Source organism: Pan paniscus, chromosome 4, assembly GCF_029289425.2.
Source record: "Pan paniscus chromosome 4, NHGRI_mPanPan1-v2.0_pri, whole genome shotgun sequence".
NCBI classification, from domain to species: domain Eukaryota; kingdom Metazoa; phylum Chordata; class Mammalia; order Primates; family Hominidae; genus Pan; species Pan paniscus.
The window spans coordinates 156,651,911-156,678,716 of record NC_073253.2 but is presented as its reverse complement, the minus strand read 5'-3'; the positions used below and the strand labels follow the sequence as shown (position 1 = coordinate 156,678,716).

At 35.5% G+C, this 26,806-nt stretch overlaps 1 protein-coding gene across 4 annotated transcripts in view; it reads left to right on the top strand.

Moving 5' to 3' along the window:
• Window positions 1-26,806, top strand: part of GABRB2 (gamma-aminobutyric acid type A receptor subunit beta2) — a 259,255-nt gene that overhangs the window by 54,704 nt on the left and 177,745 nt on the right. The gene's annotated exons all lie outside the window — the stretch shown is intronic.

Genomic DNA, 26,806 nt, shown 5'->3' with positions numbered 1-26,806 from the left:
CTACATGGCAAAACTTATAATTAATAAATTAGAAGATTTTTCTCTCATACTTATTTTCCAGAATTGTTGCGGGGGGTTGGAGGTGGGGACACATAGAACAAAGTGTAATTATCTACAATATCTAAGCATCTCATTTGTATCAATAAGGAAAAAATGGAAAAATGAGAAGAGGCATTGTGAAATGTTCCTCAGCTTCAGTCAAAATTAAGGGAATTATAAATTAGAATAATAAAGAGGTACCACCTTATTTTTGGAAGACATTCAAATATTATTTGTATTCTAAACAATTCAAAACTTTTTGTTTGCCATTTAATAGTATGTATCAAAATTAAAAATTCATATATCACTTGGTGCAGCTTACTTTCACTTAACACAATCTTTCTTTTAGCAATCTATCATTTAGAAATGCTGGCATTAGTGCAAAAATATATATTTGCAATGATATTTGTTCTAGCATTATTTGTAACAAGAAGATTGAAAAAACATAAAATCTGTCAATGGGGGAAGAAATGTATATACTTTTGTAAGCCAATAAAATAGAATACGAGGTAGAAATAAAAAGAGTAAAGTAAACTCACATGTACTCATTTGAAAGATGTCTGAGATCTATCATAGAGTGAAAATGCCTGTGGAGCTAAACATGTGCAGGACGATCCCGTTTGACTCATACCAGGCTGTTTTGCGGTGGGTACCTTTTGTGGTGTAGATGTAAAACTGGTAACAAAGGAGCATTTCCTTTTTACGTTGTATACTTCATTATTAGAATTTATGACCAAATATGTCTTTGCTACTATTTAAATTACAACTAACATACATCTGTGTAGTGTGGGTAAAAAGCGCGCACACACACACACACACACACACACAAATTACAACAAAGAAATTCCAAAGGAAAACAATAAAGAAATGCAAAGTCATTAGACCCTGGTAGCCGTGTGACATGTTTAACACGGCTTAGTTTAACAGTCTTCCTTGGGTTTCAAGGAAATGGGATGATTAGCAAGAAGAACTTTTAAGGCCTGCATTAATTCAGGCATAGACGATCACTTATCAAGTAGCGAATAGAATAATGAGAAGGGACTAGATTCTGTAGCTATTTACAGGGCAGATTCAATGTGATTAGATAAAGAGAAGAGACGAAGAAGCACAAACGATAACGTCCAATGATAAAACATGGAGGATTATTTTTTAATTACTAAATTAAGACCCTCTGCTTGGATTATAGGTATGATGAAAGGTATTTTATGAGTCAATTTTAAGAAAAGTTCTGGAATCCTAATGATATTTACTTTCTGAGATCTTACAGTAAAGGCATAAGTTCTTATTTAAAAAGCAAGATTGAAATATGGACTTTAATCAGATAGAATTCACAAACCTACTATACTTTTTTTTCAGTAATGGGTACATTAACTTAGTTATTAATCTGTTTTTGCATCTGAGTCACAGGGAGTCACCCTCCATAGCACATTCTTTTCATTATTGAGCAGTTCACATGATGCTATTAAGGTTATCAAGACTTGACAGATACGTCACTGCCTCTTGTTACTCATTTTGGTTCTGTTCATGAGGCTGAATGCATATCGAAAGATAAAACAGATGCTCCTTTGTAGACAGAAGGCAGTGTGTTTGCAATTCAGAATGCCATTTTACTTAATTTGCTCTAAGACATAATCTCCAGTAAAATATGGAATAGAGTTCTCAAGCTGAGAATTTTCTAGGCATACCTCTCTTACCTTTATAATTAAGAGCTGGAAGACCAGTCATCCTTCTTGGTTTTGAAGATTCTGAATGGGGTGCTTCCCACTATGCCCTCAGGCAAGCACCTCCCCAAATGAATAAAACAATCATTGCAGTATTGATGGGGCCTTAAAAAGGATTCCAAATGACATCTCCACAAGCCTTTCTTCTGGTTTGGAACCAGTACCGTTCTTATCAGATGATCAAATAATTGTTTTTCTGTAATTATTCTAATAGTTTAATTTGCATAATTCCCATAAATTGTATTTGCATCTGAGAAGTTTTAAATCGAGAACATGAACTAATGAACTATAAATAAATACATTTCTTTCTTAAGGAACGCTAACTAATGGTAAGTGCCATTAAGTCTTGAGCCATTGACTTAAATCTCATAGGATTGAACTTTGGTATTCCAACTCTTCATTCAGTTTTTACCTTTATTATATATATAGCAACAATTTTTTACTATAAATAATTTGCTGGAACTCATGCATCATACATAGGAAACTTGTTTTCTTTTATTACTATTTTTCTGACCTTTTTGTGAATTACAAGACCCACAGTTATGTCATTTTAAAAATCAATTTTGCTGTCATGGACATATTTGGTAAGTATTAGTTTAATTTTATAATGCTGGCTTTATCTACTCCCAAAAAGCACTTCCCTTTTATGCAGAAAGTTTTACAAACAAGGGAGGGACCGATGGCATTGTGATAGCATTAAGAACCCTCCCAGAACAGTAATCGGATACTAGAGTGAGGAAGCAAATCTCTCAATTGGCATTAACCTGAAGGTTATTTGGAGACAGACCCAGAGGAAAGGACTTTTTAGAAACAACTTAATAACAATAAGCATGTGAGAAAGGATATCTTGCTCTTGAAGCATAGTTTGAGAGAATGTTTTGAAGAAAATGTTCACCAGGAGGCACTTACGTGTTTTTATTAACTCCTTATCAAAATTTAATGTGAGTTTACTGTGTGACAAGTACTATGTAAGGCTTTGAAATTTCTATCAAGTTACTCACTAATTTTAGACCCACGTTTCCTCTTCTGTAAAACTGAGATGAGTTTAACAGTCTTAGAGTTTATGGGCTGGGCAGACAGTAATGATTCTGGATGCTTATGAGCACTTCTGCTGTGCTGGGCAGTACACTAAATGCTTCATGACTTATAATATCTCAATTAAGCCTCATAAGGGTTCAGTCTGGCAGAGTTTTTCATCCTTATTTTATAATTGATGAAAAGGGTTTAGGAGGTGCCTATGTGACTTAAGTTCACATTGGTGATAAACTGTAAACCACCCTTGTGAACCATGTGTTCACAAGGCTCTGACCAGGCTCTAAACCTGAATTCTCAACTGGTACTCTCAAATGTTTATGACTTCTTTGGACGTTTTTTTATTGTGGAGATTTATGTTTATTCTATCTCAAAATGCTGGACATACAGTTTATATTTTTAAAAATTGTTTTTAGACATGGCTTGTGTAACACAAGACAAAATGAGATAATTAATTTGTGAAATTGTTAAGGCTCCTAGCCAGAGACAGTAAGTATAGGTAAGTGGCATAAATGGTTTATCACTAAACACATTTACAGCTGAGACAATATTTTTGCTGAAAACATTTATATGTAGGGCAGATTTTTTTTTTCTCTGAAGTCTAGTGATCAGCTTCTATGCTTACAGCACAAACATTGGATTTTCTGACTTAACTACAGAAATCATTTTCCCTATCCCCTGATCCACAATTTATAATTTGAAACCCATTGGTACGCTTTAGGGAAACATTTGATTTAACTTTGGATTTAAGTTTATAAAACAGTGCAATCTCATAAAGAGAAGGAGCTTGTATTCTTATATTCAAGTGGTGACTAAAATAAGCCTAAAGCTATTAGGCTTAATGTAAGTAGTGACTTTTGATAAGCCTAAGGCTAAACATTTTTGGGTAGCATTTTTTCTTTGCTTCTCAAAGAACAGCTTCTTGACTAAATATTCCCTCAATGCAGTTCATTTAACTTGCTATGCAGAAAAAGACCTACATGGCAGCTGAAATATTGCTTGAGCTTATGACCTGATATACCTTTATCAATGTAGCCTGTCTCAGTAATTTCACTGAGATGCTAAGCTAGTGAAGACTTCAGCTCCTTAGTCAAACCACCTGAGTTTGAGTTTAGATCCTTTCATTTCCTACCTGTGTGACCTTAACAAATTTATCTACTCTGTTTGTCTTTTGCTTTCCTCATACATAAGCAAGAAAGATGATGGTAATGTCTATCTGATAACATTATTAGTGAAGATTAAATTAAGTGATATAATTTATGTAAATTGCTTGGCACAGACTGCGAGCTAAATCAATGTTACCCATTATTATCTGCCTCATTTATGTTGCTTGCCTTTTTTCATGGGCTACTAAGAAAAAGCTGTATACATAAATATAAGGGTCATTCTATCTTCTACTGTGCTCGTATTACTACAAAATAAACAGTTTAAGCAAAATCTAGGCTGATCTTCTCTATAGGGAAGAAACTGATTAGAAAATCTATTACTTATGGCTTTGTTACTCACAAGCCATCCATTCTCAGCACTAATAGTCTATTTGTTTGAAGAATGGCAGCGGTTTCATTAGATTTCATAGTTTCAACCATCAGATGATGATCAGCTTAAATTTCAGCATGTCTTGCATTTCTTTCAAAAGCATCTCTCATCTCTAATAACATGTTTATCTCTTAACACAAAGTCAAAGTATAGTCACTTAACATAATGTAAAAAATCATGATCTTTGCAACATAACCATGAACACATTTTTGGTTCATGAGCTTGCTAACTATTTTTTCCTAGCTAGGAATGACACCAATTGCTTGCTGTATAGCCATGACATTAGTGTATACCTTTTGTAAATATTTTTTTTTTCTCAGAAAGGAACCACATAACATTAGTAACAAAGAAACAGATAAACATATTTTGCTTTAGTCTGGAAAGGATCTTTCTTGGTGTAGTGACTATTGAATGGATTATATGAGAATTTAGAAGAGAAATTAATTTTAGCACTGGGGATAATAAAAATATAACTGCAATGTGCAAAAATCAGCCATTTTTATAACTGGGAGATTTCTTTAAAACATTCTGTAATCAAAAGCCAATAATCATAAAGTAGTTAGAGGCAATAACTTTTTTCCCAGCCTAGAGGTTTCATAAGTATCTTTCTAGCTGTAAAAACATATTTATACAATCATATTTCACCAAAACTACATTGTTAAAGTGAGGTAATGATCCATAGGTAAAGAAGACTAAAGACCACAGTGAGAGAAATAGCATATCCTTCCTCCAGAGGCTAAGGAACAAGGTTTACTGGCCCCAAAACATACTCCTAGGACTAAACCTAAATGTCCATATCAGTATGTGACTGGTAGGGCCTCTTGAAGTGATTGGAGTCTTAAGTTCCTTTTAGAAGGAAGTGGAAAAAAAAAAAAAAACTGAAAGCAAAACTCCAATCCACTTGTGTCAAGCCAAATTTTTCTATTCCATTCTCTCTAGGGTCCTCCACTTTTCATCCAAATCATTTTGACCCTTGAAGCAGTAATCCTACTAAAAGACAAAGCCATAGAGGAGGAATAATGATTAATTTGTTTATCCCATTCACCTGATCAATTATTCTTTTGAAGGAACGTATATAAAAAAGTGTTCATCTGTATTTTAATAGAGATGGACAAACTCTGTTCTCTTGTAGTTCTTAAGGGATGTTTAGCCTATGACACTGGATCATCTGGGATCAGTCAATAGCTTTTCAGTGTTAGGAACTGCCAAACTCTTCTTCGAACTCATGGGTAGTAAAAGTACAAATTGTAAGAATTTAGGAGCACAGCAGTGGGAGAGTTCTGTTTAACCATTTGTAATTCCTGTAACTCCAGCTACCATTTATCCAGTGTTTACTATATATTAGGTCCTAGAGAAAGAGCTTTTTACATGTTATTTTGTTTAGTCTTCACAACTACTCTGGGAATTGGGCATTAATGTTACTATTTTACAGATGAGGAAACTGACAGAAAGGATAAATAAGCAGGCCAAATTCATACAAATGAAACAGGAGCATAACCGGGACTGGGTTCCAAACCCATGCATGGGCTTGATAGGAAGTACTGTCCTCACATTTAACAACCTTTCTAAAACCTTTTCTGTTTGACTCCATATGCCAAAAATGAATTTGAGTGTTTCCCTTTCATTCAAGTTCCATAGTTTTCAACCCAAATAGTAGTATGTTTACAATTGATCATGCATGGCATTTTTCACGGAAGCAATCAATAAGAGTGTGGACAATGGGAATGACAATGACTGTCCCTCAAATCTCTCTTATTACCTGCTCCACTCCAATTTGTATCACTTTACTATTTTGGGAAAAGTATTGAAGGTCTCTGTGATCATTTATCTAGGATTGTTTTATATATATCAATGAAAGTGCTATAATGAGCTAAAAAATACCAAACCTAGAATGATTTTCCTGATTGGCTTGTCACCGCACAAAAGAGCAAGGAACAAAAGATGAGTAGTTTTTACCAGAAAATAATGGGAAAAGAACATTTTCAGTATCTGTGTTTTCGCAAAGGCAGGCAGACCTAGAAAGAATATCAATTCTTTGTTCTTCTGGGCAGCATGAAGACAAGCTATGGAACAAGGAACTTGTAATTTACTTGAAATTTGCTTAGGAACTACCTAGTCTTGTTGCTAAATTGAAGACTTAATTTCAGCCTTTCTCCTGTTAGATTTGGTAAAGATTCTTTCTCTACCTGACTTCAGAGGATATCAAAAAGCTAGTGGCACACGAGCTATGTTCAATGATGTCCAAAATTCTTTGTGCGAGGTAGTTCATCACAATGACCTTTCTGGCATTTGGAAAACAGAAGAGTGCCAGTGTTGAGCTGAAGCCTCTCTGAAATGAGTATTTATTATCTCCAGCCACGGAGGAGGAGACTTAGGAGGATAGAACTGAATGGGAGGGAAAAGCATATCTGTCTTTTTCAGAGTGGCACAAAGAAAGTCACCGAGATGATGAATAAATTTATGCATTACATGGCTCACTTCACATGCCACACACTGATGCACTTCAAATCGATGTGCCATCCTTCCAGACTAACCTGTTGTGTGCCCAGGCTGAGATGGTATGCCTGGAAGAACCAGGCTGGGGCATATCATAGACGGGATCAGAACATTTTTCAGTGATATATGTAAGAGATTAAAATGCAATCCATCATTGTTGACAACGTGCCTTACAGTGTGCATTTTCCAGGAATTTAGAGTCAATGGGCAAGATATTTACTTCCAGAGGCTGCTCATTTGTGGTAGATGAAATGTACAGACCAAACTCTGTGAACTCTAGGGGCAGGAATGGTGGCTTATTAATTTTATGGTGCCTATTTCCAAACAAGTGATCTGGTACAGGGTGGATGTTTGAGAAATATTTGTGTAGCTGAAGAGGAAGACCCTTTGCCTTTTTTATTTCTCTGCTAATCCTTTCTATTCTTCAAAGTTCAGTGTAGACCCATCTGTCTGTGACTACCCTAACCATAAGCATACATTCAATGTATTACAGTTTACTTAAATGGCCAGTGGCAGAAACAGAACACAAATAGGCATAAGCAAAGAGGGAACGTATTGTCCCAGTAATTAAAATAACAAGGGGTTATTTTGGTCTAGAGTATGACTGAGACTAGGTGCTCAAGCAATACCATCAAGAACCAACCATTTTCCATCTTTTGGCTGTACTTTCCTTTTTGTTGCCTTCATTCCCAGGCAGGTGCTTTCCTAATGCACCCCCACACCCACTGCAACACCCCACAAATCACTCTGCCCTGGAAAGTTCCAGGGTGTAAAGGAAAACAGATTATTTTTTTCCAAATTGCTACAACAGCAGTTGCAGAATTGAGTCTCATTGGCCATTGACCTAGCTTGAATCACATGGCAATCTATGAACTAGGAGGATGAAATAATCTAAGCAGTTTTATCTCTCATGAACACCTCAGAAGGGGTAGGTCAGTACCATCTGAATGACATGAACATGGTGTGGGAGAGGACTGATTTTTGAAGGGAATTATTGGTTTGCTATGACTACAAATGGATGCTTTTGGACAGGTACTATAAAATGAATTGACATTGTATAACTGGAAGACCTGTTTATTCAGTAGAGGTCAGGGCAGAGTTTCTATGAAAAGAAAGCTATGTATGCCTTAAAAAGAATGATGCTTATCTCAATTAAAGCAAAGGTAGTGACCTCCATTTTCTCTTACATTGGTGAGTTCCCAACCAACCTTATTAACTGCTTGTTCTGTGCCATTGCTAGGCACTGGGAATATAGGCTGAATATGGCAGACATAGTCTCTATTTTAATACAATTTATAGGCCACTGGGGGAAATAGCAAATGAGAAACTACAATGGCTTATTATAAACACTGTTCCAGGAGAAATATGAATTGTTGTGACAGTATATTGGAAGGCGTCTAACCCAGATTAGGATGCAGGGGTAGAGGATGGCAGTGAAGGTGAGGAGTCCGTCCTTAGACAGGGCTTCCTGTAGGAAGTGGTATATATTTTAGGAACTAGTAGAGAATGAAAAAGAGTTGCTCAAATGAAGAGGAGAAGGGAACGGTCATACAGACAGAAGAAACAGCTTACGCAAAGATCTAGCTCTTCGGGAGCCTAGCAGATCAAGCAAATTAAGGACATTCAATATTCAGAAGCATAAACGGTGAGCCTGGGCAGGTCCTCATAACCCATACTAAGAAGTTTGAACCCTATGCTGAAGGCTCTGGAGCACTACTGAAGGAATTGTAAGCAGGGTGATGCAATGGCCAAAACTGCCTTTTGGGAAGCTGTCTTTAGCAAAAGTGTGGAAAATGCTTTAGAGGTAACAAGGCCAGATGAAGTGAGACTAGTTGTAATAATCCAGGTGAGACATGATGGGGGCCTAAATACAGTGGAGGCTGTGAGATAGAGACAAGTGAATTCATTGTATATGTAGAGTTTACCTAACGCAAAGTAAGCTCTTTGCTGTGGACCTTGGATGTCCCTTTATGTTTTTCAGTTGTATACATAGCCTAGTATTTCTGTAAAATTAACAATGAAAATACTAAGCATTACTTTCAGTTTCCTTTGAGAGGAATAGGGTGGGAGGATGAATTTATGGACCAACACTGTTGGAGGCCTTTCTCCCCAGCCGGTCTGCTCTGAGACTGTCTCATCTTTGCTCCACTTTTGTACTTGAAAGGTGGTTCATTTCTCAGTGGAGAAGTGCGCAGTTACACTTAACCACAGGATGGAGTGGGAGAAGTGTGCAGTTACACTTAACCACAGGATGGAGTGTCTAGGGCACCCTGGAGAAGGGAAGTTAGTAAGAAAGAGTTCCTGAAAGAAAAGAAATGAACACAAGTTGATGACTTCTTTTTAACTTTAGAGTGAATGGTAGATACCTGTGGATGTCTCCAGAAAATAAATCTCTCTCTCTAAATATTTTTGTGCTGATGTTGTAAATCTGGGAGTGCTTATAAAGTACATGTGATAATCACTGAAGTCATCCATTTTAACAAATTGATGGAATGAACCAATTAAGATAGGCATAATGTCAATCAGAGTGGGTATAGAACATATTCAGATAAAATAAAGCTCTGCTTTTTTTTTCATTTTCTTTGTTTTTGAGCTTTAATTGATGGCATTTTCTCAAGCCACAACAGTTAGATTGGTAAAGATAGAATCCTCTTTAGTATACCAATGGGTGAAAATCACAAGGAAGCATATTTATTACAATTGTAACCATCCAAAAGTGCCATACTAACCTTGCCAGGTAGAGATTTTTGTTACTGGAAGTATCCAAGCAGAATTTGGGTTACCATCTGTCAGGGATTTGGGAGAAAGACTTTTTTCATTAAAGAGGAAGGTTGGAAAAAGAAAATAAAATCATGATAATCCCACCACTTTTAACATTTTACTGTATTTTCTAGTATGCTGTATTTTAAACTAGCAATGATTTCTCTCTTTCTGTTACAATGTGTTTGTTCTTACCCCATACCACATTAAAATTTTTCCAAAGTTTTAACAGTAGGCCTTTCTGAACCAGATTGCTGAATCCAGGATTACAACATGCACCTGAGAGTTATTCATGTTAAGTCTGTTTTAATTTGTCTCTTTTTTATAACACTGTTTCAATAAAGAGGTCAGGCCAGGAGTCTTATGGAATATTTCATCTACTATTTAGTCTTTTATCCTCCCCTACCACCCCCCTGCCCCTGGTTTCATCTTAATTTTTAAATAACGAATCCTTTTCTTTATTGATTCAGAATTATTTTTTGAGAGGCAATCACGTGTTGTTCTCTGTTCATCCCTGGAAATATGCAGAAGCAAACATAGAAAAGTCTTGTCCTGGTATAGCTTGCAGGCTAAGAAGAAATAAGAACAAATGGAGGAAGCTGCATAACACAGAGACGTCAATTATAAATTATAAAAGGTTGGGAACGGTGTTTGATGCAATATGTTATCACGTCTCAAGGTGTGTTTTGAAGAATTCTAATTCCCCACTAGTTCCTACTCATTACACAGTCAAATGAGTTTGAGAAATGCTGGGTTACACAAGATTAAGAAATTTATTTGCTGTAGGACTTATTGGTAGCCATTAAATTAATGTGCATAGCAAATTTCTAAGAAAAATACAGAATGCATGTAATATTCTCCTGACACATTTGATCATGACACATATTTTTTGAAAAATTAGTGGAACTATCATTGTGTGGAGCACATTTTGTCTAGGCTGATGATATGTAAAATCCTAGCACAGACAGGTAGGAAATATTCTGTGAAAGTCTAATGACTCTGAAATCAAATAGAACAGTTGCTGCCTAGTTTTCACAACTTTTTATAAGTAACAATTAAATATGGAACAAAATACCAAACTTAAAATAAGTTTGATAGTATTTTATTAGCCTTGTCAAACTTCTGCATTATATATAGTAAAGTATTTATTTTTAAAATAAATTCCATAGTTATGCCCATGCCTTTGAGGTATCACCTTTTTAAACTAGAAGTTGTGGATTTAACACTATATTGGGGAGAGTTACAGTGCTCTAACTAGATTTGAGTGGCCACGATAAAGAAGGGAGCTACAGTATTAACAGACATTCAAGATGCTCCTTTTCTGCCACGAGGCAGTCTCTGAGACAATATTGAGAAAGAAGAATTAAAGTGAGAAGAAATGATGTTGGACTTTGAAAATTGTCACAGGTAACCACTTTGCCACAATGTTATCTGAATTCTTTCAATCAAGAATCACCCCTACTACATGAAACCAAAAAGAACAGAAACAATAGCTGGATAGACTTAGCAGACTCCTTTTGTAGGTCTCCTTTGTAGAAGGCACATAGGTTCATCTTCTAAATCGCTGAAACCAAGAAACACATGCACACCTCGTGAGGGATGTTTGCAACCCACATCCCTGGAGAGTACTTTAATGTTGAATGGGAAAGTTTGAAGGCAGCAAAGCTTACTATTCATGGTATAGCTGAGAATGGGAAAGGAGTTTGAGACAGGGGAATCCCATGCACTGGGGTCTGTCCCCAGCCAGCCTTGAAGTGGCTGTGTGGTCTCAGGCAAAATGGCAAGTTTCAGGGTTTCGATTTTATCTTCTTTGAATTTAGAGGATTGGGCTCTCAGTGGAATAAAGGCCTCCCGTTTCTAAGTATTGGATTCCTTGTGATGATTGAGGGATTTATGACCATTGACTCCTTTCTGGATCATTTAATCTAGAGCCTGGGAAAAATGAATTTTTCCTTTAGCTAAGTCATTCTAGTTCCAGACTATGAATTTTCCATTTTTATTAAGCCCTGAAAGCACATTAACCACTCTGCCTTCAAAGCTTGTGGGTCAAGATGTATAAGAACTTTTTGTAAGAGTATTACCATACTTTTAATAGTAAATTTTCTTGAATGGATTAAAGCTAAACATGGTTAATACCATGTTTTTGATGGAATGAACTGTATACTATTAGCATCCTTCTGCTCTGGATGAGGCTAGATACTGTTACTCTTTGCAGAAAAATTATTCACAAAATAGGGCTATTCTAAGTGATATTTGTGCCATGTATGGAAGTAGGTAACATATTTTTAAGCTGTCATTTACAGCTTCACTTTGGGGAAGTCAGAAATTCATTTTGGTGTAAGGAACAAGTTCATTTACTATACGGTCCCGGTACCTCTGTCTACGGCAATTTCTTTTCAGTAGTACGTATGAGTAATAATTAGAAGGAGGCCTATTGAAGAGAAAGTACTGAAAATGACAATAGTGATCCATATTGATTTCCTATGTGTGCCAGGGCTTTATATATTTTACTTCTCATAGTTACAAAGATTCTGCCAGTTGGCTTCTTCACTTATGTGGCCACATCTAATATGGATTCCATTCATTTTTAATCAATGTTTTCAGGGAAAACTGGATTTAGTATATAAAATGCTGTGCTTGAAAACTGGGCCCATGTATCACACTTGGCAAGGCACTTGATACATACCAGATAACCACATATTTGGTTAAATGCGTTTGTTGTTTAAATAGATGTAGATTTATGTCATTAATATTTATATAGTGTTCATATGAGTTTTTCATCTGTGGTATACCTGTTAATGAAAGTATACACTTACTATTGATTTAAAATCCCAAATCTATGACCCTTTATCTTAATTGATAATGGGACTGATTTCCCATCATTTTCCTTAAGATATGCTAAAATAAGAAGGATTGCCACATTCACCCTCAAATTAAACTTTTATGCATTTCTTAATGGATAAAAGTGGCACTTTTTAAATTTTATGAAGTGCACTAATGGCCCCAACTTGGCCAGGTTTACCATTTTAGTGATAAATGATTTGCTTCAACACTAATTCCTGGTAAACATGTTTTAAATGAACTAACTCAAATCATCTTGAGAATTAGGTGAGGTACAAAATATAAAGTAGTAAAGGAATGCTAATATGTTTCCTTAATAGCTGTTATTTGTTTCCTGTGTTTATTTAAATAATTACCACCAATGCCAAACACTTTCTTTGTATCAGACACAGAAGTGCTGTACCAGGCACATCTGCTCTTTAATTCTTATAATAATCTTACTTTGTAAACATTATCTCCAGTTTGCAGAGGAGACTGCAAGACTCCCCTTGTTGGCAGCCACACAAAAGTAGTCAAGGAATACCTATTATGACCTGTGAGTTTAATAGATAAATATCTCATTAATATATTTATGTATTTGTGTGTAAAACATCATCTCTCTATTATTATTATCTACATATATATTACCAGCTTCTGTAATCAAACCCCAAATTTCAGTGACTTAACACAATAAAAGTTTGTTTCTCACTCATTGAACAGATCAGTGATACTGCTCTTATTTTACCAAGCAGCTTTCCCCTATGTTGTTACTCAGGAACTCATCCATTTCCATTTTGGGGGCTGTGTCATTCTTCAGGGTCATGGAGAGGAAGAGAAAGGACTACCATTGTACTGACTGACATTTGATGGCCTCAAAACGATAACAGTGAGGTAGTGGTAGTGGCGGTGGGGAAAGCTGAGAAAAAAGTGTAGTGGTCTCACAGAATACAGGGATTATGAAGTCTGTGTGTGTATGGGTGTATGTACACATGTACACATATACTCATGTAGTATAAGACACTAAATTTGCAATAGGGAGAGCACTGCACTGAAAAAGGTACTTTATAAAGAAGTTTCAGCTGGGTGCGGTGACTCACACCTGTAATCCCAGTACTTTGGGAGGCTGAGGCGGGTGGATCACAAGGTCAGGAATTGGAGACCAGCCTGACCAACATGGTGAAACCTCGTCTGTACTAAAAATCCAAAAATTAGCCAGTTGTGGTGGCATGCACCTGTACTCCTAGCTACTCAGGAGGCTGAGGCAGGAGAATTGCTTGAAACTGGGAGGCGGAGGTTGCTGTGAGCTGAGATTGCGCCACTGCACTCACCCCAGCCTGGGTGACAGAGTGAGACTCCACCTCAAAAAAAAAAAAAAAAATTGTTTCAATGTGTTCATGGTTACTCTGCTATTTTGAGCAACTTAAATTTTCTTCATTATAATTTTTCATGGTCTTCAAATTTTTGGTGATTTTATGACAATGAAAATTGATAGCCATCATTTTAGAAACTACTGAAATTCATGTCTATATATCATGCAGGCAGGACTAGAGTGAGCTGATTAGGTTGCACAATGTAAGAAGTACTGTGTAAATGCTAACTCTGCACTTGCAGAAGGTAAGCTGGGAGGTCATTCTCACCAAAGGAGGGTATGCCACTTCAACCCTGACAATCCTGGCCTGTTTGTGCATTCAGTGTATATAAAGAATATCTGATGTAGACAGAGTGAGTGATAAAACTTTGTGCCCAAAGACACTTTGGTCTCAATTTTTTAAAAAACATTGTCTTTGCATCTAAAAGTAGTCATATGCATTTATGTTTCATCTTGGTCCATCAGGTATTCTCTTGGAAGCATGAGAATTCTCTTGACTAAGTGTATTTTTTGTTGTTGTACCAGCCTGGGTCTGCAAATTGGTCTTCTTCTCAGCTTCTACAAGCTTGTCAAAAGCATGAAAGCAGGGATATGTACTTATTTTAAAATGTCCTTTCTTTTTACTACTGTCAGATCTCTTCAGAGCTTGCTGCTTCAGAGAGAATGAGCCTAGCCCATGCTGAGCAAAATGAAAATAAGCACCTAAAATATTGAAAAGGATCTACATAGCATTTTGTCTCTCTCTGCCAGTTTCCTCACACTTTTTCACTGCTTAGAATTGAAGGAAAAAATAAAATAGTTAAGAGGGGATGGACCCTGCTCATCACAAGTATGCATAAATAAGGCAGATTTATCTGAAGGGCACATTGTATGATGTAGTATGCATTGTACTCAACCATGAAATATATTCATGGAAATCTATGTGGAATATCAGTTTGTCTTCCCAATCCTCTCCCAATGTCTTTTTCAAGGTTATTCTTTTCTAACCAGCAAACTAACAACCTTTGAAGAAAACTCCATAAAGGTCAGAAAACACAAGAAGCATATTGTAAATAATTTTGTTTTGATGTGCTTAATAATAATATGTACTTCTGGCCAATGTGTTGTAGGCAGAAAATTAATTATTAAAACTTGATGGCACAGATTTCAAAGATCATTTTCAGGACCATCATCAGATTTACCATATCTGGTCAAAGTAGCAATTTATGTCAGTGAGTTTATTTGGTTTGAAAATAGAATGGTAATATGTATGCAACCTTTGTAATTCAAGGTGAGGTTTAAAAATAACTTAATGGTGTTATGTCAGAGACTCATAAATGCAATTTCCCTTACATGTCTTCCCTTTGTAGAGAATATATGTATTCCAAGTTAATTTCTTCCTGATCACTTTGAAAAAACCGATCTCTCTGCACTCTAACAACAGAGACTTTGTGATTAATATCGTTTATTTGCTCAGTGTAATTGTTCAAAAGGAGAGGGGAAGAATAGCTCCAGTTATTCTTATATTTTTTAAAAACATAGAAAAGTTTGCTAAATAACTACATAGAAATCCAAATTTACAAAGCAAGTGAAGGTTTCTTTGCAAAATGATTTTGTGTTTACCATACACAAAGCTGTAATTAACGAATGTCCCTAATATACTTTTTAAAAGTGAACAGTTTACAGTGGTGTTATTACATACACATAGTTGTGCCACCAATCTTGAGAAGTCTTTTGCTTTTGCAAAACTGAAACCCTATACCCTTTAAACGACAACTCTCAATTTCTCTCAGTCCCCAGCTCCTGAAAACCACTATGCTACTTTATGTCTCTATGAACTTCACTACTCTAGATACATCATACAAGTGGAATCATATCGTGTTTGGCATTCTGTGACTTGCTTTTTTCACTTAGCATAATTTTGTCAATGTTCATCCATGTCATAACATGTGTCAGAATATCTATCTTTTTAAGGCTGAAAAACATGCCGTTGTATGTTTCGACCTCATTTTGTTTATCCTGTCATCCACTGATGGACATTTGAGTTGCTTCCACCTCTTGACTATTGTGATTCATACTGCTATGAACGTGGATATGCAACTATCTCTTTGAGATCCTACTTTCAATTATTTTGGATATATATAGCCAGAACTTGGCTTGCTGGATCGTATAGCAATTCTATTTTTATGTTTTTTAGGAACAGCCATACTGTTTTCCAAAGCAGCTGCACCATTTTACTTTCCTACCAACAGTATAAGGGTTCCAGTTTCTCCACATCTTCATCAACACTTACTGTTCTTTTTTTTTTTTTGCTTTTGTTTGTTTGTCTATAGTAGTTATAATAATATATACGAAGTGATAGATATCTCATTGTAGTTTTGATTTGTATTTTTATAATGATTAGTGATTTTCAGAATATATACATATGCTTGTTGGTCATTTATATATTATCTTTTGGAGAAATGTATTAAAATCTTCAGCCAATTTTTTAATCAGGTTGTTTGTTCCTTTGTTATGAGTTGTAGGAGTTTTAAAAAATATATCCTGTATATTAATACCTTCTCAGATACATTATTTACAAGTATTTTCTCCCATTCCTTAGGTTGCCCTTTAGCTCTGCTGATTGTTTCGTTTGGTATGCATAAGTCTTTAAATTTGATGTAATCCCATTGTCTATTGTTGCTGAAGCTATTGGTTATATCCAAGAAATTATTGCAAAATCCAATGTCATGAAACTTTTCTGTGTACTTTCTTCTAGGCGTTTTATAACTTTAGGTCTTACATTTAGGCCTTTAATCCATTTTGGGTTAATTTTTATATATGGTATAAAATAAGAGCCCAACTTCATTCTTTTGCCTAGAGTTATCCAGTTATCCCAATACCATTTGTTGAAGACACTGTCTCATCTTTATTGGGTAGTCTTGGCACCCTTGCTTAAGAGCATTTATTCGTACATTTGAGGGTTTATTTCTGGATTTTCTATTCTATTCCATTGGCCATATATTTGTGTTTATGCCCCTACCACACTGTTTTGATTACTATAGCTTAGTAATAAGTTTTGAAGTCAGGAGGGGTGAGACTTCCAACTTTGTTCTTTTTCAAGATTATTTTGTTTATTTGGGGTATATTGAGGTTTTCTATAAATTTTAGGATACAGTTTTCTATTTTGAAAATAAATACCATAGTGCTATTCAGATTTTGATAAGAATTGCATTAAAACTGTAGTTTACCGTGGGTAGTGTTGACATCTTAACAATACTAAGCCTTCCAAACCTTGAAGGTGGTGTTTATTTTCATTCATTTGTGTCTTTAATTTCTTTATCATCATATTACAGTTTGCAGAGTACACATCTTTTGTTACCTTGGTTAAGTTTATTCCTAAGTATTTTACTCTCTTTGATACTATTGTAAATGAAGTTGTTTTCTTAATTTCCTTTTTTGTATTTCTCATCGTTAGTTTATAGAAATGCAACTGATTTTTGAATATTGATTTTGTGTTCTGCAACTTGGCCAAATTCATTTAATAATTCTAACAGTTTTTTGTGGAATATTTAGGATTTTCTACATATTGGATTATGTTATCTGCAAACAGAGATTATTTTACTTTTTCCTTTCCAATTAGGATGTCTTTTCATTCCTATTTGCTCTGGCTAGACTTTCTAGGGCTGTGCTAAATAGAAGTGGTGAAAGTGGACATCTTTGTCTTGTTTTGATCTCAGAAGAAAAGCTTTCAGTCTTCCACTATGGAGTATGATATTAGCTATGGACATTTTGTATATGGTCTTTATTATATTGAGGTAGTTTCCTTTTTAGTTTGTTGAGGGTTTTCATAATGAAAGATGATAAATTTTGTAAATGCTTTTTCTGTATCAGTTGAAATGGTCATATGATTTTTTCTTAATTTTGTTAATGCAGTGTATTACATGTATTACATTGATTAATTTTCATATGTTGAACCATCTTTGCATTCCAGGAATAAATTCTACTTGTTATGATGTGTATTCCTTCTCATGTGCTATTGAGCTCAGTTTGCTAGTATTTAGTTGAGGGTTTTTGCATCAATATTCAATATTGGTCTCTAGTTTTCTTTCCCCATAGTGTCTTTGAGTTTGGGATTAGTGTAATGCTGGCCACATAAAATGAGTTTGGAAGTGTTCCCTATTTTTTCTGGATGAGATTGGAGAGGATTGATTCTAATTATTTTATAAATGTTTGGCAGATTCACTAGTGAAGTCATCTTCTTTTGGGTTTCAACTGTAAGGTGAGGAATAATAATAATAAAGTGAGGATTAACATTAGGCCACACTGTCTTCCCACATGTAGACTTAGACTTTCACATATCATATGTAATTGTGTGTCTTGGGGCAATGTTCACATGTCATGTGTAATTCTATATCTTGGGACATGTTACAGAGGTAGTAGTAATTCTGTTTCACAGAAGCAAAACATGAAACTTAGAGATATTAAGCTATTTCTCTCTAAAACCATCAGGTGTTAATTGGTGGAGGTAGTCCTCAAGCATCCCTCCAACTTGCCAATTAACTATTCTTTTCATTGCACCCTCTCCCTCTCTCCAGCTGGTGTGTTGACATTTTGCCTTCTCTGAATGCATATGAGAAGTCAACATGAGTTTTGGTGGTCACGTTTAGTCTAGAACAACCAGCTCTCAGAGACATTATAATTAGATGCACCCCTAGGAGATTGCTTTTATAGTATTGGCCTAGGGATATAAAATTAACTCCTGATCGAAAAGGATTTTGGGGTATGTAATTGACTATACCGTAAAGTTATGAGCAGATATAAATAACAATTTATTTTGAATGTAGTTAGAGAAAAAGACAAATGTGTTAAAGACTCTGGTATTATATCTGACGTAATGTAATTTCCTTCTAGTTATGACTTTCCCTGAAAATGAATGATTTCCCAACAATCACTGAATGCTTCTAAGAGAGAGCAATAAAGCAAAAGGGGAATAGCAGAACACATTGACACCTATTCTTCTGAAAATGTGTTTCTTCTGGACTGATAATAATAAAAAATAAATTGCCATGCTACCTCTTGTATATATACAATGTTGTGTTTCTGAAAATAGCAATGATTCTGAAGCATTAGAAAAGCTAAATTATGATATTTTTCTTAAATTAAAATGTAACAAAGAAAATTCTCTAGTTCATAAAATTAGGCCCCACACTGTATGGAGGTATAGAAAGAATGGGAAACATAGGAAGGGGAGAAAACCCATTTAGGATTTTGTAATGAGTCAATTTCTGAGGGAAACTGAGCAAAACATCCTGACTAAATGAATGCCATCGCAAAATTGAGTTCATCTGCAAGATAACAGGGAGGAATGAAAGGACTGCTGATGATCTTTGGAAGGTTTGCCTCTCAAAAGCTATAGACCAATCTTTAGATCTTCCCCAAGCTCTGATAAGGAAAAGCCAGTACGCCAAAAATACATTATAAGGTGCTTAGAGCTGGTCTCTTCCCAATCCATCCCTGCTCTAGGGCCTTGGCACTGGCTGTTTCCTGGGCTTGGGACTTTCTTCATAGCTTTGCATGGCTGGGCTTTTCTACACATTCACCTCTCTACTCAAATATCCACCTCCTCAGAGGTTACTTCTTCATCTACACTTTCTGTTTTCTGATATTTGTTTCCTTGTTTATACTTTTTCTCTTCTACCAGACTGATGTCTGGTGAAAACAGGGGTTCTGGTTGTCTTAGACCAAGATCCATTCAGCCCTTAGCACATTTCCTAGTCTGTAATGGAGACAGCAAATTTTACTTGACTCTACATCTTAAAAAGTCAGCAAATACTGAGGTGCCACTTAGCACCTTTAACATGGCTGGAGAGCTTGTTGGGTCTAACAGTGGCTGATGATATTCAAATAGGATTTTTCTATTAATGATAAAAATGTATTCATACAATCTGGGTAAGAGCAGCAGGAGAGAGGCAGAGGATGCTATTTTTGTTCCTAAGAATCCACCAAATCAAGCAACAAAATTCAATTTAATTTTTAAGTGAGATCAAACCCTTATTCTAATGTTCTTTTTCCTTTAAACAAAATTACTCCCACTTGGTGTCTTACACATGAAACAAATGAAATCGTCAATTTGTGTTCCTATGCTCTTGGTAGGAAGTTTGTTCTTGTATTTTTTTCCTCCTCGAGGTAAGTACAATGTTGTCTTTAATGCTTTATATTCCCGGAACCTGCCACCTTACTTACACTTTTTCCACATCTTGGATCATGGCCTACTGCTCAACTTCAGCATTTTGTAATAAGTTAGTTATATAAATGGCTATCATTGTATTATTTAGAAAAATCTGCTGAGTTTCTCTATGGGATGGTTGCATTCAAAGGGATACAATCTACATAGCTTTACTATCATTGCTTTATCAAGGCAAAATGTTTAATAGAGAATTTGGAAAATCCTCTAAGCATTAGGGCATAATCTGAATTTCCATCTTATTCTGAACACAAATTACAGAGCCATCTAAAAAACTCAATATAAAAATAATAAGCTTTTCATTTTTCAAAATTAGGCTTGATAACTTGATAAATTAGGCTGTATGAGTGTTGCTAATTATTTAGAATCTGAAATTCTTAATCATAGTCAAATAAATTTAATAACTTTACGCTTATATTCTCTACTATGTCCATGTTGAACCACATGAAATTGGTAAAAGTCACACCTTTTTTAACTGAAAAAAAAGTTAATTTTTAGTGGTTCAACCCGTGTTAAGTAATAATTGTCACCATTCTGCTGAAAAGAATCTTCCTGATGGTATGAATTTATGCTGAGCATGTTTTAGTTTGTTGGACATATTTCTCCAGTTGAATTATTTCTGAATGAGCACATTATTACAGGTAGCACCGTACATCCCTCTAATTACTTTAGGCCCCTCAGTGCTAAAGTACACCCTCTGCCAAAACTAGGGATGCTTTAATAATTTAACACAAAGTTTATGTAATTACCTTTTGTGTAAAATTGTGTGTGTTTAGGAGCACGTGTATACCTGCACAACTTCAGTGTTCAAATCACACAGAATTCTCAGGGACTGACATTCATCTCCCCACCCCCACCCGAGAAATAATTTATTTTATGTATGTCCCAAATAGTTCTAGTATATGACTGTGTGTGTGTGTGTGTGTGCACGTGTGCGTATGCATGTGTGTGTGTGCGTGTATGTGTGTGTGTGTTTTGGAGGGAAGGTGGAGGGTAATAGAAGCAATGTTGGCGAAGGATGGGTCAGAATCAAAACTGGCAGTAAGATGGGTGTTCCAGAGGCAGCTTAGTATAGTACTAAGAACACGGGCTAATGGTCAGAGAATCCCACAACCAAACCAGGCAGGTCTTAGAAAATTATTGACTGAGTGATATTGGAATTATCACTTGCCTTTATGTGTCTCAGATGTGTCACTTGGAAAATGGAAATAATGAGATTAATAATAATAACAAACATTAATAATAATAACAAACATTTGTAGATTTAATCTGAGCCAGGCATTCTGCTAATCACTTTCTTTGGGTGAATTTATTTACTCATAGAAACTGTGATCTCTCTTGTTTTATGAAACATGGTGTCTCGGGAAGGTTAAGTAGCATGCCAAAGGTCTCACAGCTAGTTAAGTGGTTAATCTAATATATAACTTATAGTGCTATTGTGATGATTAATGAAATAATGCATGCAAAAAGCAAGAACCTAGGGACAATGTTAAGTATTAACATTGGGTACAGACTAATTAGAAGATAAAATACTCTAAAGCAATTTGAGATAAATTTATAGGGCAATAAAAAGCACAAATTGATAGCGAATAAATCATATACACAAAGTACACTTTTAATGTTGATTATCTCAAGGTGAACTGAGTCCTCTGCTAGGAATTTTACATATTAAGATAAGGGTCAGAGATAGCCAGTTATAGGGCTGGATTATTTTAGCAATCCTTAGAACCAGTCCCGTTATCACCTAGAAGGTAGGTCTATGATAAGATGTAAAATGAACTAAGCAACATAGTGGAAAAACTGATTGCCTGGACCATGTGCATTTGTGTTTCACATACAAGAAAATAATTAGTCACTTCTGAACTTAGATTTCCCTTATGGGTGATCTTAGGTGCAGCTTCCATGTCCTGAATGTGTCTCTAGCAATTAGTCAGGGCTGCTACCATGTGCTTCTTCCAAAATGCTGCAATTGAACATCTGGCGTGATGCCTTCTATTAAGGGGGAGCTGAGTTTTACTCCATTACATTCTAGTTTAGGAGGTTGAGAATGAGGAAATATTACCATGACCTATAATTGGATCTGCAATTTGTTGGCTCAGATGTGGAAGATGGAGCATTTTAAAGAACTAGGAGTGTGGAAACAGCTTTGTGGGAATACTTGCATTCCTCTCTGAGTTTCGTTTGCTTTTGATAGATAAACTATGTCCTTCAGAAATCCTTATTCCCAGCTCTGGGACCTTGGTTGGTAGAACTGGAGCAGCTATGAAACACTGAGAGATCACCAGTAGCTCTGAGGGTGTTTGAAACAGGTAAGAAAGAGAAAAAATGAAACCTAGCTCTCAAATGCCAGTGGGTGGAGAGAACAAATTCCTTGGGTGATTCAGGAATAATGATGACTAAAGAGGATTTTAAAATCAACATTTAAAACCCATGCAGGAAGCATGAACAAGCTTTAGTGTATCCATGAAGAAATACTCATGAAGGGTCACCTGTGTTAAAGATAAGACGCCTGGATCACTTAACCAAGAAATGATGACATGGTTTCTGACTTCGGGAGCATAGAATGGTAGTTTCCCCTTATCTCAGGTTTCTATTTCCATGGTTTCAGTTACCGGTGGTCAACCACTGTCCGAAAATATTAAATGGAAAATTATAGAAATAAACAATTCATAAACTTTAAATTGAGTGCCGTTCAGAGAAGTGTGATGAAATCTCTCGCCATCCCGCTCTGTCCCACCTAGAAAGTGAACCATCCCTTTGTCCAGCAGCTCCGTGCTGTCTGTGTTATCTGCCTGTTCATCACTCAGTAGCATTCTTGGTTAGCAGATCAGCTGTCACAGTATCACATTACTTGTGTTCAAGTGACCCTTATTTTACTTAATGATAGCCCTACAGCTCAAGAGAAAAGCTTCTGGCATATTGTTATAGTTGTTCTATTTTATTATTGTTGTTGTTAATTCCTTACTGTGCCAGATTTATAATTTAAACTTATCTTGGGTATGTTTACATAGGAAAAATCATAGTATACATAGAGTTCTGCACTATCTGTGGCTTCAGACATCCAATGGGGGTCTTGATACATGTCCGTCATGGATAAAGTGGGGGCTATTGTGTAGTTTAGTTGTGGAGATTATTCCCCTCATCTAAATAACCGTTCAGTTCAGTAGTGTTCGGCTTACCACAGAACATGCATTAGAAGGCTCAGAGGATGAATGTTGATGTGTAGGGGAAGTGGAAGGATCCTCATGGAAGTTTGAAAGATAGGCAGGGTTTGGATAGACAGAAAAGAGGGGCAGCAATTCTCCATGATTAAAAAAAAATATGAAAGGAAAGAAAAGATGTATCAAGAGAGATAGAAAAGTTTAATTCAAGCAAAAGATCAGGAAAGTGATTCGTTGAAGGTAAGTGTAGTGTCAGAGATGCATAGGATGTCTGAAACTCCTAAACAGGGATCAATCCTTTCTATCTCAGATTGTTAACTTTGGATGAGAAAATAGAGATGAAGAAAGGTGAAGTGAGTAGAACAGATTGTGAAGAGCTTTGTAAGGAGCTTGTACTTCATGGCCATAGGGTTTCTTTGAAAGCTTTTGCAGAAGAATCCTTTGACTTGAACTTCCATTGCAGTACAGAGGGTGCCATTAGACTTCAGTGAACAGCTGTATGTGTATGTGTATGTGTGAATAATGTTTCCATCTCCTCTGAGTATTAGACATGAAGCAGATATGAAGTCTTTACCTTAAAAATGAAAGAACATTTCCTGGTGAGGTGAAGAAGACTGAAGTTAGGTTGCCTTTTTTGTTGTTGTTGTTTTCTTTTTGTTTTTTGTTTTGTTTTTTTTTTTTTGGTGTTTAAGAGGAAACATAGTAGTGATTTCACTGATCAATGATGGCTTAAGCGTTTGCTTCCCTGGAAAAGGAAAAATGGTGGAACAATTGGTGCTCTTACTTTTTGTGTGATTCTAAATGAACTCCTTTTCAATATAAAAGAAATTTATGCTTTGTTAATAACAAGCCTAAAGGTAGAGACTTCTCATTTATTTGTGACTATGAGTAAATTTTCTTTCTCTTCATACCAACCTCTGAAATATGCATAAAGACATATTTGTAATGTTAGATACTAGTTTTATAATTTAACTCAACAAGTAATTACTTGTTTAGTTTTGTTATAGAAATGATACACCTAAAAAAACACAGATTAACAAAAATAATTGAAAATCACTTGACATATCATCACACAGAGATACTACTATTAATATTAGAAATATTTTTGGACACATTTTCTCGATCTATATGTATGTTTCCCAAATTGGGACATATTGTGCATATTGTTTTGTAGTCTTCTCAAAAAGATAAGATCTAATAATATAATAAGATGTTATAGTAATAACATCTGTTCATGTCATAAATATTTGTATAATATGTATGACTGTATGTGTTTCATTATATATTTGTACTATGTTTCATATACACAATTTTATATTGATGAACAGTTAGGTTTTTACTAATTTTTATTTTATTGCTAATATAACGGTAAGTTTTTTGGGGGTCTTAAGGTCCATGTGGTGTCTTTCATTCATGCTTTCATATCTTTTAATAATTTGGGGGGTTTTTTATTGCTACTATGTTCTAAGCTCTGTTTTAGGCATAGGGGTACATCAGTGAATAAGCTAAGAAAGCTTCTTACTTTCATGGAACTTACCTTCTAGTTGGGCGACATGAAAATACATGAGGAGACAAATAAATGAATGTTATTAACTGAAAAAATATGGTAAGTACTGTGAACATTATAAAAATGAGGGATGTGACAGAGATTGTTAGGACTGAGAGGAAGGGAAAACCCCACCAAGGAGGTTTGAGCTTTGAGTTGAGCTCTGAGTCCCAGGAAGGAATCAACCATGCTTGGGGACATAGCCTGTCAGTTAGGTTTTCAGTCAGTTGTTAAGACGAAGTCTGAAGGAACTTGAAGTATTTGCAAAACAGAACAGGCCAGTGTGGATGGGCTTAGTAAGTGGAGTTCAGGGAAAGGAAGAGGGAATAGGTAGTGAGATCAAGGAGGTAGGCAGAATCCAGGTTACATAGGCCTTAAAGGCCATCGTAATAAGCTTGGATTTTATTCTAAGTGCAATAAAATGCTTTTAGACCATCTTAAGCAAGGAAAAGACATGATTTGCTTTACATTTCTGCTACACTGTAGGAGCAAGGGTTAGCCTCAAGGAGATAGTAACAATGGCATTACAGGAACTCGTAAATAATAGTGCCTTAAACTAGATTGTTTGTATTGGAGACAGATGTAATAGACTTGTGACAATATTTGGAAATAAAGCTGTCAAAACTTGCTGCTGAATTATTTTCTATAAATATTCCAAAGCATGCAAATGCAAAGATCAGAGCAAAGAATATGCACATTTTAGAAATCTCTGTACATATTCCCATGTATCCAACAGGAAATTTATACCACGTAAGAGGCAATTGTAGTTTCTACCATTTACCGGAAATATTGACTTTATACACATAACCAAGATGGAATCTTTACTCTCACAGCCTATGATGTTGAGAATGTACATACTATATAACTTAGGCCTCATTTTGGTATTATTCAGGTAATAATTTACACATCAGATGTATTTTCTCCCATGAAGTGGAAAAAAATTTTTTAATTGTGAAAATAGTTTGGTATTCCAATCTTTGGAAATCAGTCCTGTTGTGTCATATTTTTGAAAAGTGGAAATACTGACAAAAAACTGAAATACTTTTCTAAAATGCCTAAAGTTAAAACATTCTACCCAGAATGATAGTAAAAGCTACAAATATGCTATGCTGAACAATTGTGGAGTTTTATTCACATGAAACTTGTATTACATTTAAATTAAATAACACTTGCTCTTGTAGTTTCCAAATCACAGATTTTTACTACCTTAAAAACATTAGCCTTGTCTTATGAAAGACAGAAGGTCAGATCCTCAGCTCAAAACCTCAACTTTGATATAGTGTAAGTGAAGGAAAATAACAAATGATGGTATATTAGACACAGTTGTTCTTTCAACAAGCGGTAATTAAGATGAAGTTAAATATTTTGTCGTTTAAAATTACAAAAGCCTGATAGCAGAGAGAGTGATTTCTCTGAAACCATCTAATTTTGGAGACAAAGCTGTTATCTAGAAGAACTCAACAAGCAAGTTTAATCACCAAAGCTCAAGATTTTAATTCAGTAATGGTAATTTTCAAAACTTAGAAAGTGTAGTTCTAATGGACAAAGCAAATTAAACAGACTATACCTTATCACTGATGAAAATAAACTTTAAACTCTGATGATTAAAAAATAAGCTGTTAGGTGTCTTTATGTCTTTAAATGGCAGACCAAATACATGTGAAACCAACCCCTTACCCTGCTATCTTATTGTCAAATAGAGAAATGGTAGGGAAAAAGACATAATTTTATTGACCATTTCCCCATATACATAGCCATGCTTTAAAAGAAAAGAGGAAAACCTCCATAGATAATAAATGCTGAAGTCTCTACAGAAAAAAATGCATATTGGAAACCATATAAATGAAGATAAATGAAGGGGAAGGGGAGGGCCGAAGCTCATGGTTGAATAGTCATTAAAGTCCAGGTGGGGATAGAGGCCACTCACATGCAACCTGCAGGCTTGAGACAAGGGGAGATGCTGCACCACACATCCAGAATGCTGTTCTATAGCTTCAAGTGGCCAGAACAATGCCACTGGCGTGGAAAATGAGGGTAAATGGAAAGTGATTCTCAAGGGGATACTTCTCACTTTCTAATGATAAAATTCTTTCAATGGCTGATGTTGGTGTTTCCTTTTTT